Source organism: Acinonyx jubatus, chromosome C1 (assembly GCF_027475565.1).
Source record: "Acinonyx jubatus isolate Ajub_Pintada_27869175 chromosome C1, VMU_Ajub_asm_v1.0, whole genome shotgun sequence".
NCBI classification, from domain to species: domain Eukaryota; kingdom Metazoa; phylum Chordata; class Mammalia; order Carnivora; family Felidae; genus Acinonyx; species Acinonyx jubatus.
Window position 1 is genome coordinate 106,570,894 of NC_069381.1, and position 14,159 is coordinate 106,585,052.

The 14,159-nt window shown below is 38.9% G+C and overlaps 1 protein-coding gene across 6 annotated transcripts in view; it reads left to right on the forward strand.

The window, feature by feature from the left end:
• Positions 1-14,159, forward strand: part of ARHGEF4 (Rho guanine nucleotide exchange factor 4) — a 261,691-nt gene that overhangs the window by 104,348 nt on the left and 143,184 nt on the right. The window lies entirely within an intron of this gene.

The window sequence follows — 14,159 nt, forward strand, 5'->3', positions numbered from 1 at the left end:
TTTTTTAATTTACATCCAAGTTAGTTAGCATATAGTGCAACAAAGATTTCAGGAGTAGGTTCCAGTGATTCATCCCCTATGTATAACTCCGGTGATCATCCCAATAAGTGTCTTCTTTCATGCCTTTTTCCTATTTAGCCCATTCTCCCTCCGATAGCCCCTCCAACAACCCTCTCTTTGTTCTCTATATTTAAGAGTCCCTTATGTTTTGTCCCCCTCCCTGTTTTTATATTATTTTTGCTTCCCTTCCCTTATGTTCATCTGTTTTGTATCTTAAATTCCTCATATGAGTGAAGTCACATGATTTTGTCTTTCTCTAATTTCACTTAGCATAATGCCCTCTAGTTCCATTCTTGTAGTTGCAAATGGCAAGATTTCATTCTTTTTGATTGCCAAGTTACTATATGTTGGGGGGGGGGGAGGGTGAGGGAGGGGGTTGTATACCACATCTTCTTTAGACAGTTGGGCTCTTTCCATACTATGTTTATTATTGATAGTGCTGCTATAAACATTGGGTTGCATGTGCCCCTTCAAAACAGCACACCTATATCCCTTGGATAATACCTACTAGTGCAATTACTGGGTCATAGGGTAGTTCTATTTTTAACTTTTTGAGGAACCTCCATACTGTTTTCCAGAGTGACTGCACCAGTTTGCATTCCCACCAGCAGTGCAAAAGAGATCCTCTTTCTTTGCATCCTCGCCAACATCCGTTGTTGCCTGAGTTATTAAATTTAGCCATTCTGACTGGTGTGAGGTGGTATCTCATTGTGGTTTAAATTCGTATTTCTCTGATGATGAGTGATGTTGAGCATTTTCTTCATATGTCTGTTAGCCATCTGGATGTCTTCTTTGGAGAAGTGTCTAATCATGTCTTTTGCCCATTTCTTCACTGGATTATTTGTTTTTTGGGTGTTGAGTTTGGTAAATTCTTTATAGATTTTGGATACTAGTCCTTTATCTGATATGTCATTTGCAAATATCTTCTCCCATTCTGTCAGTTTCCTTTTAGTTATGCTGATTATTTCCTTCGCTGTGCAGAAGCTATTTATTTTGATGAGATCCCAATAGTTCGTTTTGCTTTTGTTTTCCTTGGCTCCAGAGATGTGTTGAGTAAGAAGTTGCTGTGGCCAAGATCAAAGAGGTTTTGCCTGCTTTCTCCTAGAGGATTTTGATGGCTTCCTGTCTTACATTTAGGTGTTTCATCCATTTTGAGTTTATTTTTGTGAATGGTATAAGAAAGTGATCCAGGTTCATTTTTCTGCATGTCACTGTTCAGTTTCCCATCACCATTTGCTGAAGAGACTGTCTTTATTTCATTGGATATTCTTTCCTGTTTTGTCAGAGATGAGTTGGCCATACATTTGTGGGTCCATTTCTGAGTTCTCTATTCTGTTCCATTGATCTGAGTGTCTGTGCTTGTGCCAGTACCATACTGTCTTGATGATTACAGCTTTGTAATACATCTTGAAGTCCGGGAGTGTGATGCCTCCAGGTTCGGTTTTCTTTTTCAAGACTGCTTTGGCATTTGGAGTCTTTTCTGGTTCCATACAAATTTTAGGATTGTTCTAGCTCTGTGAAGAATGCTGGTGTTATTTTGATAGGGATTGCACTGAATATGTAGATTCCTTTGGATAGTATCAACAGTTTAACAATAATTGTTCTTCCTATCCAGGACCATGGAATCTTTTTCCATTTATTTGTGTCTTCTTCAATTTCTTTCATAAGCTTTGTATAGTTTTCAGTGTATAGATTTTTCACTTCTTTTGTTAGGTTTATTCCTAGGTATTTTATGGGTTTTGGTGCAATAGTAAATGGGATCGGTTCCTTGATTTCTTTGTTTCTTCATTATTGGTGTATACACCAATGCAACCGATTTCTGTGCATTGATTTTATATCCTGCGACTTTGCTGAATTCATGAATCAGTTCTAGCACTTTTTGGTAGAATCTTTTGCATTTTCCATATAGAGTATCATGTCATCTGTGAAGAGTAAAAGTTTGACCTCCTTCTGGCCCACTTGATGCCTTTTACTCCTTTGTGTTGTCTGACTGCTGAGACTAAGTCTTCCAATGCTATGTTGAATAACAGTGGCGAGAGTGGACATCCCTGTCTTGTTCCTGGCCTTAGGGGGAAAGCTCACCCATTGAGGATGATATTAGCAGCAAGTCTTTCATTTATGGCTTTTATGATCTTGACTTATGATCCTTCTATCCCTACTTTCTTGACCCTTGAAGAAAGGATGCTGTGTTTTGTCAAATGCTTTCTCTGCATCTGTTGAGAGGATCATGTTTTTGTCCTTTCTTTTATTGATGTGATGTATCACATTGATTGTTTTGTGGATATTGAACCAGCCCTGCATACTAGATATAAATCCTGCTTGGTCATGGTGAATAATTCTTTTACTGTATTGTTGGATCCAGTTGGCTAGTATCTTGTTGAGGATTTTTGCATCCATGTTGATAAGGGAAATTGGTCTGTAGTTCTCCTTTTTAGGGGGTCTTTGTCTGGTTTAGGAATCAAGGTAATGCTGGCTTCATAGAATGAGTTTGGAAATTTTTCTTCCATTTCAATTTTTTGGAACAGCTTCAAAAGTATAGGTGTTAACTCTTCTTTAAATGTTTGGTAGAACTCCCCTGGAAAGCCATCCAGCCCTGGACTCTTGTTTTATGGGAGATTTTTGATTACTAACTTGATTTCTTTACTGGTTATGGGTCCATTCAGTTTTTCTATTTCTTCTTATTTCAGCTTTGGTAGTTTATATGTTTCTAGAAATTATCCATTTCTTCCATATTGTGTATTTTATTGGTGTATAATTGCTCATAATATTCTTTTATTATTTGTATTTCTGCTGTGTTGGTTGTGATCTCTCCTCTTCCATTCTTGATTTTATTTATTTATTTGGGTCCTTTCCTTTTTTTTTTTTTTTTTTTTTTTGATCAAACTGGCTACTGGGTTATCAATTTTCTTAATTCTTTCAAAGAACCAGCTTCTGGTTTCATTGATCAGTTCTACTGTTTGTTTGTTTGTTTGTTTGTTTGTTTTTTTGGTTTTGATAGCATTGATTTCTGCTCTAAAATTTATTATTTCCTGTCTTATGCTGGTTTGGGGTTTTATTTGCTGTTCTTTTTTTAGCTCTTTAAGGTGTAAGGTTAGGTTGTCTATCTGAAACCTTTCTTTCTTCTTTAGGAAGGCCTGGATTGCTATATACTTCCCTCTTATGACTGCCTTTGCTGCACCCCAGAGGTATTGGGTTGTGGTGTTATCATTTTCATTGGCTTCCAAGTACTTTTTAATTTCCTCTTTAACTTCTTGGTTAGCCCATTCATTCCTTAGTAGGATGTTCTTTAGACTCCAAGTATTTGTTATCTTTCCAAATTTTTCCTTGTGGTTGATTTCAAGTTTCATAGCATTGTGGTCTGAAAATATACATCGTATGATCTCAATCTTTTTACACTTGTCGAAGGCTGATTATGTCCCAGTATATGATCTATTTTGGAGAATGTTCCATGTGCACTCGAGAAGAATGTGTATTCTGCTGCTTTAGGATGAAATGTTCTGTATATATTTGTTAAGTCCATCCAGTCCAGTGTGTCATTCAAAGCCATTGTTTCCTTGTTGATTTTCTGTTTCGATGATCTGTCCATTGCTGTGAGTGGGGTGTTGAAGTCCCCTACTATTATGATATTATTATCAATGAGTTTCTTTATGTTTGTAAATAACTGATTTATATATTTGGGTTCCCCACATTTAGAGCATAAATGTTTACAATTGTTAGATCTTCTTGGTGGATAGACCCCTTAATTTTGATATAATGCCCTTCCTCATCTCTTGTTTCAGTCTTTATTTTAAAATCTAGATTTTCTGATGTAAGTATGGCTATTCTGGCTTTCTTTTGGTGACCATTAGCATGATAGATGGTTCACCATCCCATTACTTTGAATCTGAAGGTGTCTTTAGGTCTAAAATGGGTCTCTTGTAAACAGCATATAGATGGATTTTGTTTTCTTATCCATTCTGTTACCCTATGTCTTTTGATTGGAGCATTTAGTCCACTGACATTTAGAGTGAGTACTGAAAAATATGAATTTATTGCCATTATGTTGCCTGTAGAGTTGGAGTTTCTGGTAGTGTTCTCTGGTCCCTTCTAGTCTTTGTTGCTTTTGGTCTTTTGGGTTTGTTTGTTTGTTTTTTCATCTTTTTTCCCATCAGAGAGTCCCCCTTAAAATTTCTTAGAGCGCTGAGTTAGTGGTCACAGATCATTTAGTTTTTGTTTTTCTGGGAAACTGTTTATGTCTCCTTCTAGTTTGAAGGACAGCCTTGTTGAATAAAGAATTCTTGGCTGCATATATTTCCGATTCAGCACATTGAATATATCCTGCCACTCCTTTCTGGCCTGCCAGGTTTCTGTGGATAGGTCTGCTGCAAACTTGATCTGCCTTCCCTTGTAGGTTAAGGTCATTTTTTTTTCCCTTGCGGCTTTCATGATTCTTTCCTTGCCTGAGTATTTTATGAATTTGACTATGATATGCCTTGTTGATGGTCAGTTTTTGTTGACTCTAAAGGGAGTTCTCTGGGCTTCCTGGATTTTGATGTCTTTGTCTTTCCCCAGGTTAAGAAAGTTTTCCACTATGATTTGCTCACATAACCCTTCTATCCCTTTTTCTCTCTCTTCATCTTCTGGGACCCCTATGATTTTGATGTTATTCATTTTTAATGAGTCTCTAATTCTTATATTCTTATTCTTGTATTGTGTTCTCTAATTCTTATATTGTGCTCTTTTGCCTTAGTCTCCCTTTTTTTCTGCCTCATTATTCTCCATAAGTTTGTCCTCTATATCACTGATTCACTGCTCTGCTTCATCCATACTTTCATCCTTGCTACTGTGGCATACATTTGAGATTGCAGCTTAGTTATAGCATTTTTTTTTATTTCATCCTGACTAGCTTTTACTTCTTTTGTCCCTGCAGAAAGGGATTCCAATCTATTTTCAACCCCAGCTAGTATTCTTATTGTTATGATTCTAAATTCTGGTTCAGACATCTTGCTTGTATCTGTTTTGATTAAGTCCTTGGCTGTCATTTCTTCCTGTTCTTTCTTTTGGGGTGAATTCCTTCATTTTGTCATTTTAGAGGAAGAAAAAGAATAAATAAAATTTTTTTAATTTAAAACAGCACAAAATATATAAAGGATGATAGATCCTAGGTGTGTTTTGGTCTGGTTGTTGAAAGAAGCTTGCTAGAATATAGAAAAAACAGGAAAGAAAAGAAAAGGAAAGGAAAAAAAGGAAAACATTTAAAAATTTGGAAAAATAAATATGATAAAATAGAATAAAATGAGATGATTAAATTAAAATAGAATTTAAAAAATTAACAAAAAGGTGAAAATATAGTAGAAAAAGATTAAAGAACAATCTTTCTTATATAAAAACAGAAAATAAAAATAATTTTTTCTCTTTATTCAAGAATAAGAAAAGAAAAAGGAAAAAAATTGAATAGATGGACCAGAGAACAGAATGAAATATGATTGAAATTACATCCAGTTTCCCCTAGAAGTCAAACTATGGAGCACTTTATAATCCATAAACTAAGCAGACATAAACTGAGAGGATGTTTGGTCCAGTTCAAAGGGGCTTAGTGTAACAGCTCCATTTTCCACTAGATGGCGCTGTTTAGCTTACTGGGGTGGATTGTTGCAGCTCATGTAGTTGTGTATGAGCAAGTGCCAGAGGGGTGAAAATGGTGTCCCCAGCTACCCAGTCTCTAGTATCAAAACTCTGTTCTCCCCGATCAGCAATCGCACACCAGTCTTTTGTCTCCAGCTTCCTTCTCATTTCTAACTGTCCATGACCACGCCATCAGACTGCCAGGCAGCACCTCCCTCCTGAGTTTTATCTCAGATGGGACTGTGTTTCCCAACCCCTCTCTCTGAGGTACTGTGGCTCTGACCCATTCTGCCCCTCTACAGGAAGGTCTCACCGAGCAATGGCTGGGTGCTGGCCTCACCCAGGAACGTTTGTGGGACCACCCTACTGCTGATGTCCAGAGACTGTGGCTGGGTGCCAGCCTGCCCCAGAAAAAGTTCACGCAACCGTGTAGCAGTAGTGTTTTAGGGATTATGGCAAGTCAAAACACACATCTGGTGCCAGGCTTCACCCCTCAACATCCTTGTTTCAACACCAGCAAATGTGGCTGATCTCTGGGGTCCACTGGGACCCTTGCCTTTGGCAAGGCTGCACAGACACTACCAAATATCCTCCCAGCAGAGGAACTGCATCTCCCCATGTGTCCAGAGAACCCCTCAGACCTCACTCTCTGCTCCTGGGGATTCGCCCTTCCCACTGGAGCACCATCAGATACGGAGCTGCAGAGTTTCAGACTGTGCACTCCCCCTGTTCATAGTGTCTTAATGGTATTGAAACCCTCTCCTTTCTCCTTTCTCCCTTTTTTGTTTAGTCCCTGTGGCTATTGTCACTTTTCTGCTTTCTCTCCGGCTGCTTTTGAGGGGGGGGAGTATGCTTTTCCCGTACTCTCCCCCACCACCCCATCTCCTTCTTCTCTCAGCAAGCAAAAACAGGTCCTTGCCCTCTACGACTTCTCTCTCCCCCAGTTCACCTCTCTGCACTGTGTACCTGCCAAGTTCTGTGGTTCAGATTGTGCAGATTGTTGTGTTAATCCTCAGATCAATTTTCTAGGTGTACAGGATGGTTTAGTGTTGATCTGACTATATTTCAGGGATGAGAGATGCAAAAAAAACTTTCATGCTGTTTTGCCATCATGGCCCCCTTTAAAGAATTTGTTTAAGTGTACTTTATTTATTTATTTATTTATTTATTTATTTATTTAGAGAGCAAGCAAGCAGGGGGCTTCCCTGCTTTCAAGCAGGCTCTGCACTGTCAGTAAGGAGCCCGACGCAGGGCTCAAACTCATGAACTATGAGATCATGACCTCAGCCAAAATCAAGACTCAGATGCTTAACCAACTGAACCACCCAGACGCCCCTCCACATTCTTACCAGCATTAATTTCTTGTCTTTTTGATACTAGCCATTCTGATAGGTATGAGGTGATACCTCATTGTAGTTTTGATTTGCATTTCCCTGATGATTAATGATGTTGAGCATCTTTTCATGTGTCTTTGGCCATCTCTGTGTTATCCTAGAAAAATGTCATTTGAGTCCTCTGCCCATTTTTAAATTGGATTGTGTGTGTGTGTGCGTGTGTGTGTGTGTGTGTGTTGAATTGCATGAGTTCTTTAAGTATTTTAGATATTAACCTCTTATCAGGTATGTCATTTGCAAATATCTTCTTCCATTCAGAGTGTTGCCTTTTCGTTTTCTCGTTTCCTTTGCTGTGTCAAAGCTTTTTAGTTTGATGTAATCCTGATTGTTTATTTTTGCTGTCCTTGCCTGAGGAGTAAGATCCAGGAAAATATTTCTAAGACCAATATCCAAGAGTTTATTGCCTGTGTTTTGTTTTAGGAATTTTATAGTTTCAAGTCTGACATTTGGACCTTTAAACCATTTTGAGTTTGTTTTTGCGTATGACTTAAGAAAGTAGTCCAGTTTCATTCTTTTGCATGTAGCTGTCCAGTTTTACCAACACCATTTATGGAAGAGGTTGACTTTTCCCCATTGTATATTCTTGCCTCCTGTGTCATAGACTAATTGACCATGTAAGTGTGGGTTTATTTCTGGGCTTCCTATTCTGTTCCATTGATCTATGGGTCGATTTTTGTGCCACTACCATACTGTTTGGGTTACTATAGCTTTGTAGTATATCTTGAAATCTCCAGCTTTGTTCTTTTTCAAGACTGCTTTGGCTTATTTGGGATCTTTTGTGGTTTTATACAAATTTTAGGATTATTTGTTGTAGTTCTGTGAAAAATTATATTAATATTTTGACAGAGATTATACTGAATCTGTAGATTGATTTGGTAGTATGGTTATTTTAACAAGATTAATTTTTATTATCCATAAACATAGGATATCTTTCTACTTATTTGTGTCATCTTCAGTTTCTTTCATTAGTGCCTTCTAGTTTTCAGAGTACAGGTCTTCCACCTCCTTAATTAAATTTATTAGTAGGTATCTCATTCTTTTTGATATAATTGTAAATGAAAAGGTTTTCTTAATTTCCCTTTCTGCTAATTCATTATTTGTGTATAAAGACAACATATTTCTGCAAGTTAATTCTGTGTCCTATAACTTTACTGAAATTCTTTATTAGTGCTAATAGTTTTTTTCTATAAGTAGTATCATTTTGTCTGCAAATTGTGACACTTTTACTTCTTCCTTACTAATTCGGAGGCCATTTATTTCTTTCTTCTACTCTGTTTGGTGCATCCTTTACCATTTTTAAGGGTATATTGGATGGTAATAAATTCTCTGTTTTCCTTTCTCTGAGAATGTCTTTTTTTAAAATTTTTTTTAATGTTAATTTATTTTTGAGACAGAGAGAGACAGAGCATGAGCAGGGGAGGGGCAGAGAGAGAGGGAGACACAGAATCCGAAGCAGGCTCCAGGCTCTGAGCCGTCAGCACAGAGCCCGATGCGGGGCTCGAACTCACAAACTGTGAGATCATGACCTGAGCCAACGTCGTATACTTAACCCACAGAGCCACCCAGACACCCCTTCTCTGAGAAAATCTTGATTTTTTCTTCATTCCTGAAGAATATTTTCACTGCATATTGGATTCTGCATTAACAATTGCTTTCTTAAAAAAAAATGACACTTGAAAATGTTGTACCACTTCTTTCTGGCACCCACAGTTTCTGAGGATGTCATTTAAATTGCTTTTCCCTTATAAGGAAGTTCTTTTTTTATCTTACTGCTTTCCAGATTTGTCTTTGTCCTTAGATTTCAGAAGTTTGATTATGATGTTTCTTCATGTGGATTTCTTTTGAGTTTATCCATTTTGGGATTTGCTCAGCTTCTTAAGTCAGTAGGTTTATGTCTTTTACCAAATTTTGGAAATGTTTAGCCATTATTCCTTTGAATACATTTCACTGCCACCCACCTTCTCTCTTTTTTGGACTCTATATACTGTAATGTTTGATTTTTATAGTCTCACAGGTACTTGAGCTTCTACTTAATTATCTTTTCAGTCTGTTTTTTCTTTGCTGTTCAGACTGTGGGATTTCTCTTTTTCTATCTTAAAGTTCAGTGATTCTCTGTCCTCTCCATTCTCTCTTGAAATCATTTAATTTTTAAATTTTGGTTATTATATTTTTAAGTTCTACAACTTCCATTTAGTTATATCTTCTATTTTTGTTAAGATTTTCTATTTTCTGAGATGTCCTTTTTTTACTTGTTTCAAGAGTATTTCTATTGCTTGTTGAAGCATTTTTATGATGGATGCTTTAAAATCTTTGTCAGATATATCTAGCATCTGTGTCTTCTCAATGTTGGCATTTGTTGACTGTTTTTTCTTGTCCAAGTTGAGATTTTCTTCATTCCTGGTATGACAAGTTCCAATTTTATTCTGGGAATTTTGGGTAGTACATTTTGAGTCTCTGTATCTTATTTAAACCTTCTGTTTTGCAGACCACCTCTACTACTACTCCAGTGGGAGAAAGTAAGAACTGCCTCATTACTGCCAGGTGTGGGTGAACTCACAGATTTCTTATGTGGCCTTTTTTGACGACCTGATGCAGGGATGAATGTCTTGTTACTGGTCAGGATGGGCGTTAAGGTTCACCATTAGAACTCCACTAATCCTTCCCTGTTGAGCAGGAGACTGCTACCCATGGAGTCAGAAAGCTTTGTTAATGCTAAGTGGTGGTAAAGGTCCTGGCTCTCTACTATGCCTTCTTCTACATCACCCTAGCAGGGCAGGAGAGAGATGCCTGTCTACTACCAGGTAAGGGATGAAAGACACGATGGAGGAGAGCCTCATTACCAATGTCAGGGGATCAGAGTCTCCACTTCCCACTAGGCCTTTTCAACACTGTCTGTCTGGAGAATTATGCCCAGTTATGGCTAGGTGAGGTTGGAAGTTCCCCACTCATGCTTTGCTGAGGAAAGCAGGGAATGAAGGAATGTTGCATGGTTTTCACCATGTGAGGATCGAGCAATTCTTGTCTAAAATTTTCTGTCTTGCTAGACCAGTCCTCTAGCTTTCATTGGGGCTTTAATGTCGGTGCCTTGTGGCATTTCCAGGTTGCAAGATTCTCCAGCACCCGTATGTGGGGTATAAGAAAACCCAGGGAACTCATTGTTTGTTGCATTCTGGAATCCCCAGCTTGTGTGCCTTCTTCTCTGTATCATTCACAGCCTTTATACTTTTGTTTTATATATAACTCTCAAGTTTGTAGCTATACTTAGTAGGAGAGAGGGAGGGAGAAAAGGGAGTGGTGTGTCAGTGCCCTCTTGGCCAGAACTGTTATTTTTTCATAGCATCATTCTCTTGTGTCATGGTTAGTGTCTTCCTCTTTATTTTTGAAGTTACCAATTTTAGCTTTTTTGAAGTCTTCTCTTCCCCACATTTTCTGTTTGATGTTTTTTTTTCTTTTCCTATTTTTTTGTTTTGGTCTTTTTAGTGTATTGGAGTTTTTCCCTAAATGTGTGGCAGTCTTTGGCTGCATTTCATATTTATTAAGGGTAAAACACCAAACATCTGTTTGGTCTTATGGTCATGTTGGGAGTTAATCAACTACTGGGCTTCACTATAGGACAATTGAGTGAGAAGTTGCTCATTTTACAAATCAGTATTTAGAGGTCTTTTCTCTGGGGTGGGTAAATTTTACCAGAGAAGTATTTTCCCACCTCCTACCCAGGGACTGTAGCCTCATTTTGGGAATGCAGCAGGGAGCTGAGTGACCAACATACAGTTCATTATGCAAAATTTTTTTTTTCTCTCCGTTTTCATCCCAGATCTCTCCACTGCTTTCACCGATCAGTGTGCTATCCCAGAATCTGAGTCCTCTGTACAAATATTCAATGCCATAAGTTTCTGTGTTTTAATTTGGCTGACAGATGATGTAGGAGAATGGAGAAATGGAGAGGGAAGTGTGCATAGTCCCCAGGCTGACTGAGCTAGAGGAGGTTACTGGGGGGGCCACACTTTCACACACAGACTTTAACCCAAAGCCTCTGATGTTTCCCTAGGACTTGTGTCTGTCCTGCACAGTCCCTGATAACTTCTTTCCTTTAGTCAGCTTCCTGTGCTCAGCTATGTCATTTACCTTTCCTATATCCACTTACCCTTTTTCAGATTTTATTGAAATTCTTCACCTGCCATTGTCTCATCTTTTCTTAATTTTTCTCTTTTGGGGTTATAGAGGTGGACAGTGGGTACTTAACAAATGATAGCTCCTTCAATGTTTAGCTGCCTTATCCATAAAGCTGCTCTAGTGTTTAAATTAGCAGTTAAGAACAGAGGAGCTGTTGTTGTTTTAGTACCTACTATCTGCCATAGACTTTTAATCTATATATAGAAGTTCATGCATTTATATGTCCCTATCATCCACTATATTTTGAGTTCCTGAAAAGCTGGGACTGTTTTGTCCATTTTTGTGTTCCCATTGCATAAGAAACTCCATGGCAACAAACTTTGTTCTTTCCCTGCAGAATCTCTAGCATCTGCAGTGCTGTCTGTCACATACTATGTGCTCAAGAAAGCCTTGTGGAATGACTTCAGAAAGTGGTCTACCTACAGGAATATTCCTTTATTCTATAAAGTTCTAGTTTCACAAGATAGTGTACCTATGTCTTACACTATGTAGTAGTGGCTTTTGATATGCCTTGCTTGTGCTGGCTGATAAAATGTCTAGTATTAAACAGACAGACATTAGAACAGCATCTTCTTAATTTGTGGTAACAAGGTTACTTTACAAGGATGCAAACTGGATAAACTAAATCTGTACTGCCCAATACTATAAGGAGAGTTATAGATTTGTACTAGAAATTTACCCAAAGAAAGCCTTGAAGACACTCCAAAATAGAAATGAAAAATTGGAGAATGAGTTTAATGCTAAGTAGCATTTTTTCAGTGAAGTGCTGAGGTGGGACCTAAAAGCAAATCATTCCAGAAAGATAGGACTCTATTACTACCACAGCCATCTCAGCTGTCTCTTCCTATTAATAAACCACAATATTGGTTTGCCGTATATTGATGTAATATATATGTGACAAGCATTATGCTAAGTGCTGCATGTTCACTATCTCATTTCATTCATATAACATTTTTGAGAGGAATTAGTATTCCCATTTTACAGATGAACAAATAGAGAAGAAGTTAAGGTAAGTTGCCCAGAGTTATACTGCTGCTAAGAGCCACAGCCAGGATTCAGCCTCAGTTTATCTAACCCCACAGTCTGCTCCCTGACCCTCCACCCTAGGACGCACACAAGGAACACCGGAACAGCCTGATCTGCCTTGCCTCTCTCTTATTTGCCTGTCTGTATAGTATAGTGATTCTCAAACTAGCCTTGCAACATAATCCCTAGAAGGTATTATAAACAGATTGCTGGCCCCACCCCCAGAATTTCTAATTCAGAAAGTCTTGATGAGGATTGAAAATCTGGAAACAGGATTGAACCTGTTCCCAAGGGTACTGGTTATCCATTACTGCATAATTGGCCTGACTTAGCTGGGTGACTTTGGCTCAGGATCTCTCATAAGGCTGTAGTCAACATGTTGGCAGTGGTGGCACTCATCTCAAGGCTGGACTGCAGGATGTCTTGCTTCCACACTTGCCCTGTGACAGGTCACAGATCCTGCTGGCTATTGGCTGGAGACATCGGTTCCCTGTCACACGAATCACTCCACAGCACTACTCACAGTATGTCATCTGGCTTCCTGCAGGGCAAGGGATCCATGAGAGTCCCCCCAAAATGGAATCCACAGCCTTTCTTTTTTTAATTTTTTTTTGACATTTATTCATTTTTTGAGAGAGAGAGAGAGAGAGAAAGAGAGAGGGAGAGAGAGAACATGCGCACAAGTTGGGGAGGAGCAGAGGGAGAGGGAGACCTGGTATCTGAAGCAGGCTCCAGGCTCTAAGCTGTCAGCACAGAGCCCAGCACAGGGCTGGAACCCATGAACCGTGAGATCTTGACCTGAGCTAAAGTCAGACACTTAACCAACTGAGCCACCCAAGCACCCCGGAAGCCACAGCCTTTCTATAACCTAATCTCAGAAGTGGCATCCCATCCCTTCTGCTGTACTCTGTTCGTTGGAAGCAAGTCACTAAGTCCAGCTCACTCTCAAGAAGAGAGGCTCAGACAAGGGCCTACACCAATGAGGTGAGGTCTTTGGAGATCATCTTAGAGGGTGCTCATCATACTGGGTGCTGCTGGTCTGGGGCCATACTTTGCAAATTACGGCTATAATTAATGGCCTCAGAACAAAGACCTTTCTTCCTGAGAGCAAAGCTCTTTGTTAAGTAAATGGATATATGACCCTAGCCACCTCTCAAGGTAGGAAAAGGGGCAAGGGAGGAGTTAACTCTTTTCCATTGAGCATACAGAAAAAAAAAATGAAGGTAAAGTTAGGACACTTAGTCTCCAGCCAGCATTCTCTATAATGGCCCATAACCAAGCTGTGAAAGTAATAACATTCTAAAGTTATGATAAAACAGAAGTTGTAGATAAAACCGTCACTGATGGCATGAAGAAGCCCCAGCCAACAACTCAGGTTCAGGCTGGTAGGTTACAGAGTGGTGTGATGGAAAAGTCCGAGTTGCCTTCTAAGTTGAAAATAAGTGAGCTCATCTCTAATGGCAGTGAGTTACATTCTTGTGGAAGTGCCAGTACCAGGGAGCTTGCCTTCCTTCCAGAAGGCTTATGTCACTTGCCTAATGGCCCTAGAAGGACCCAGCTTCTTTATCTAGTGTACATAAAGTGAGTAACAGGGAGTCTTGCATAAAGATGTGCTCAATTAACATCCATTCCTTTTTGGGGGACTTTGAGAGTTATCAGAGTCTGAGGTGTTGTGCTTGCTTACTATGGAGTCATTCTATCTGCCTATGAAACAGTAATTTGTACAATGTTGTGAATGGACATGGAGTGTAGAGTCACAGTAGGATGACATACAGAGCCATGTGAACTCAGACAATCACTTAAGCTTTCTGAGACTCTATCTGTAGAATATGGATAATATACCAGCTGTTTCTAGCCCTCAGTAGAGTTGGGGAAAGAAAACTAAATGAAAGCACTTTTTAA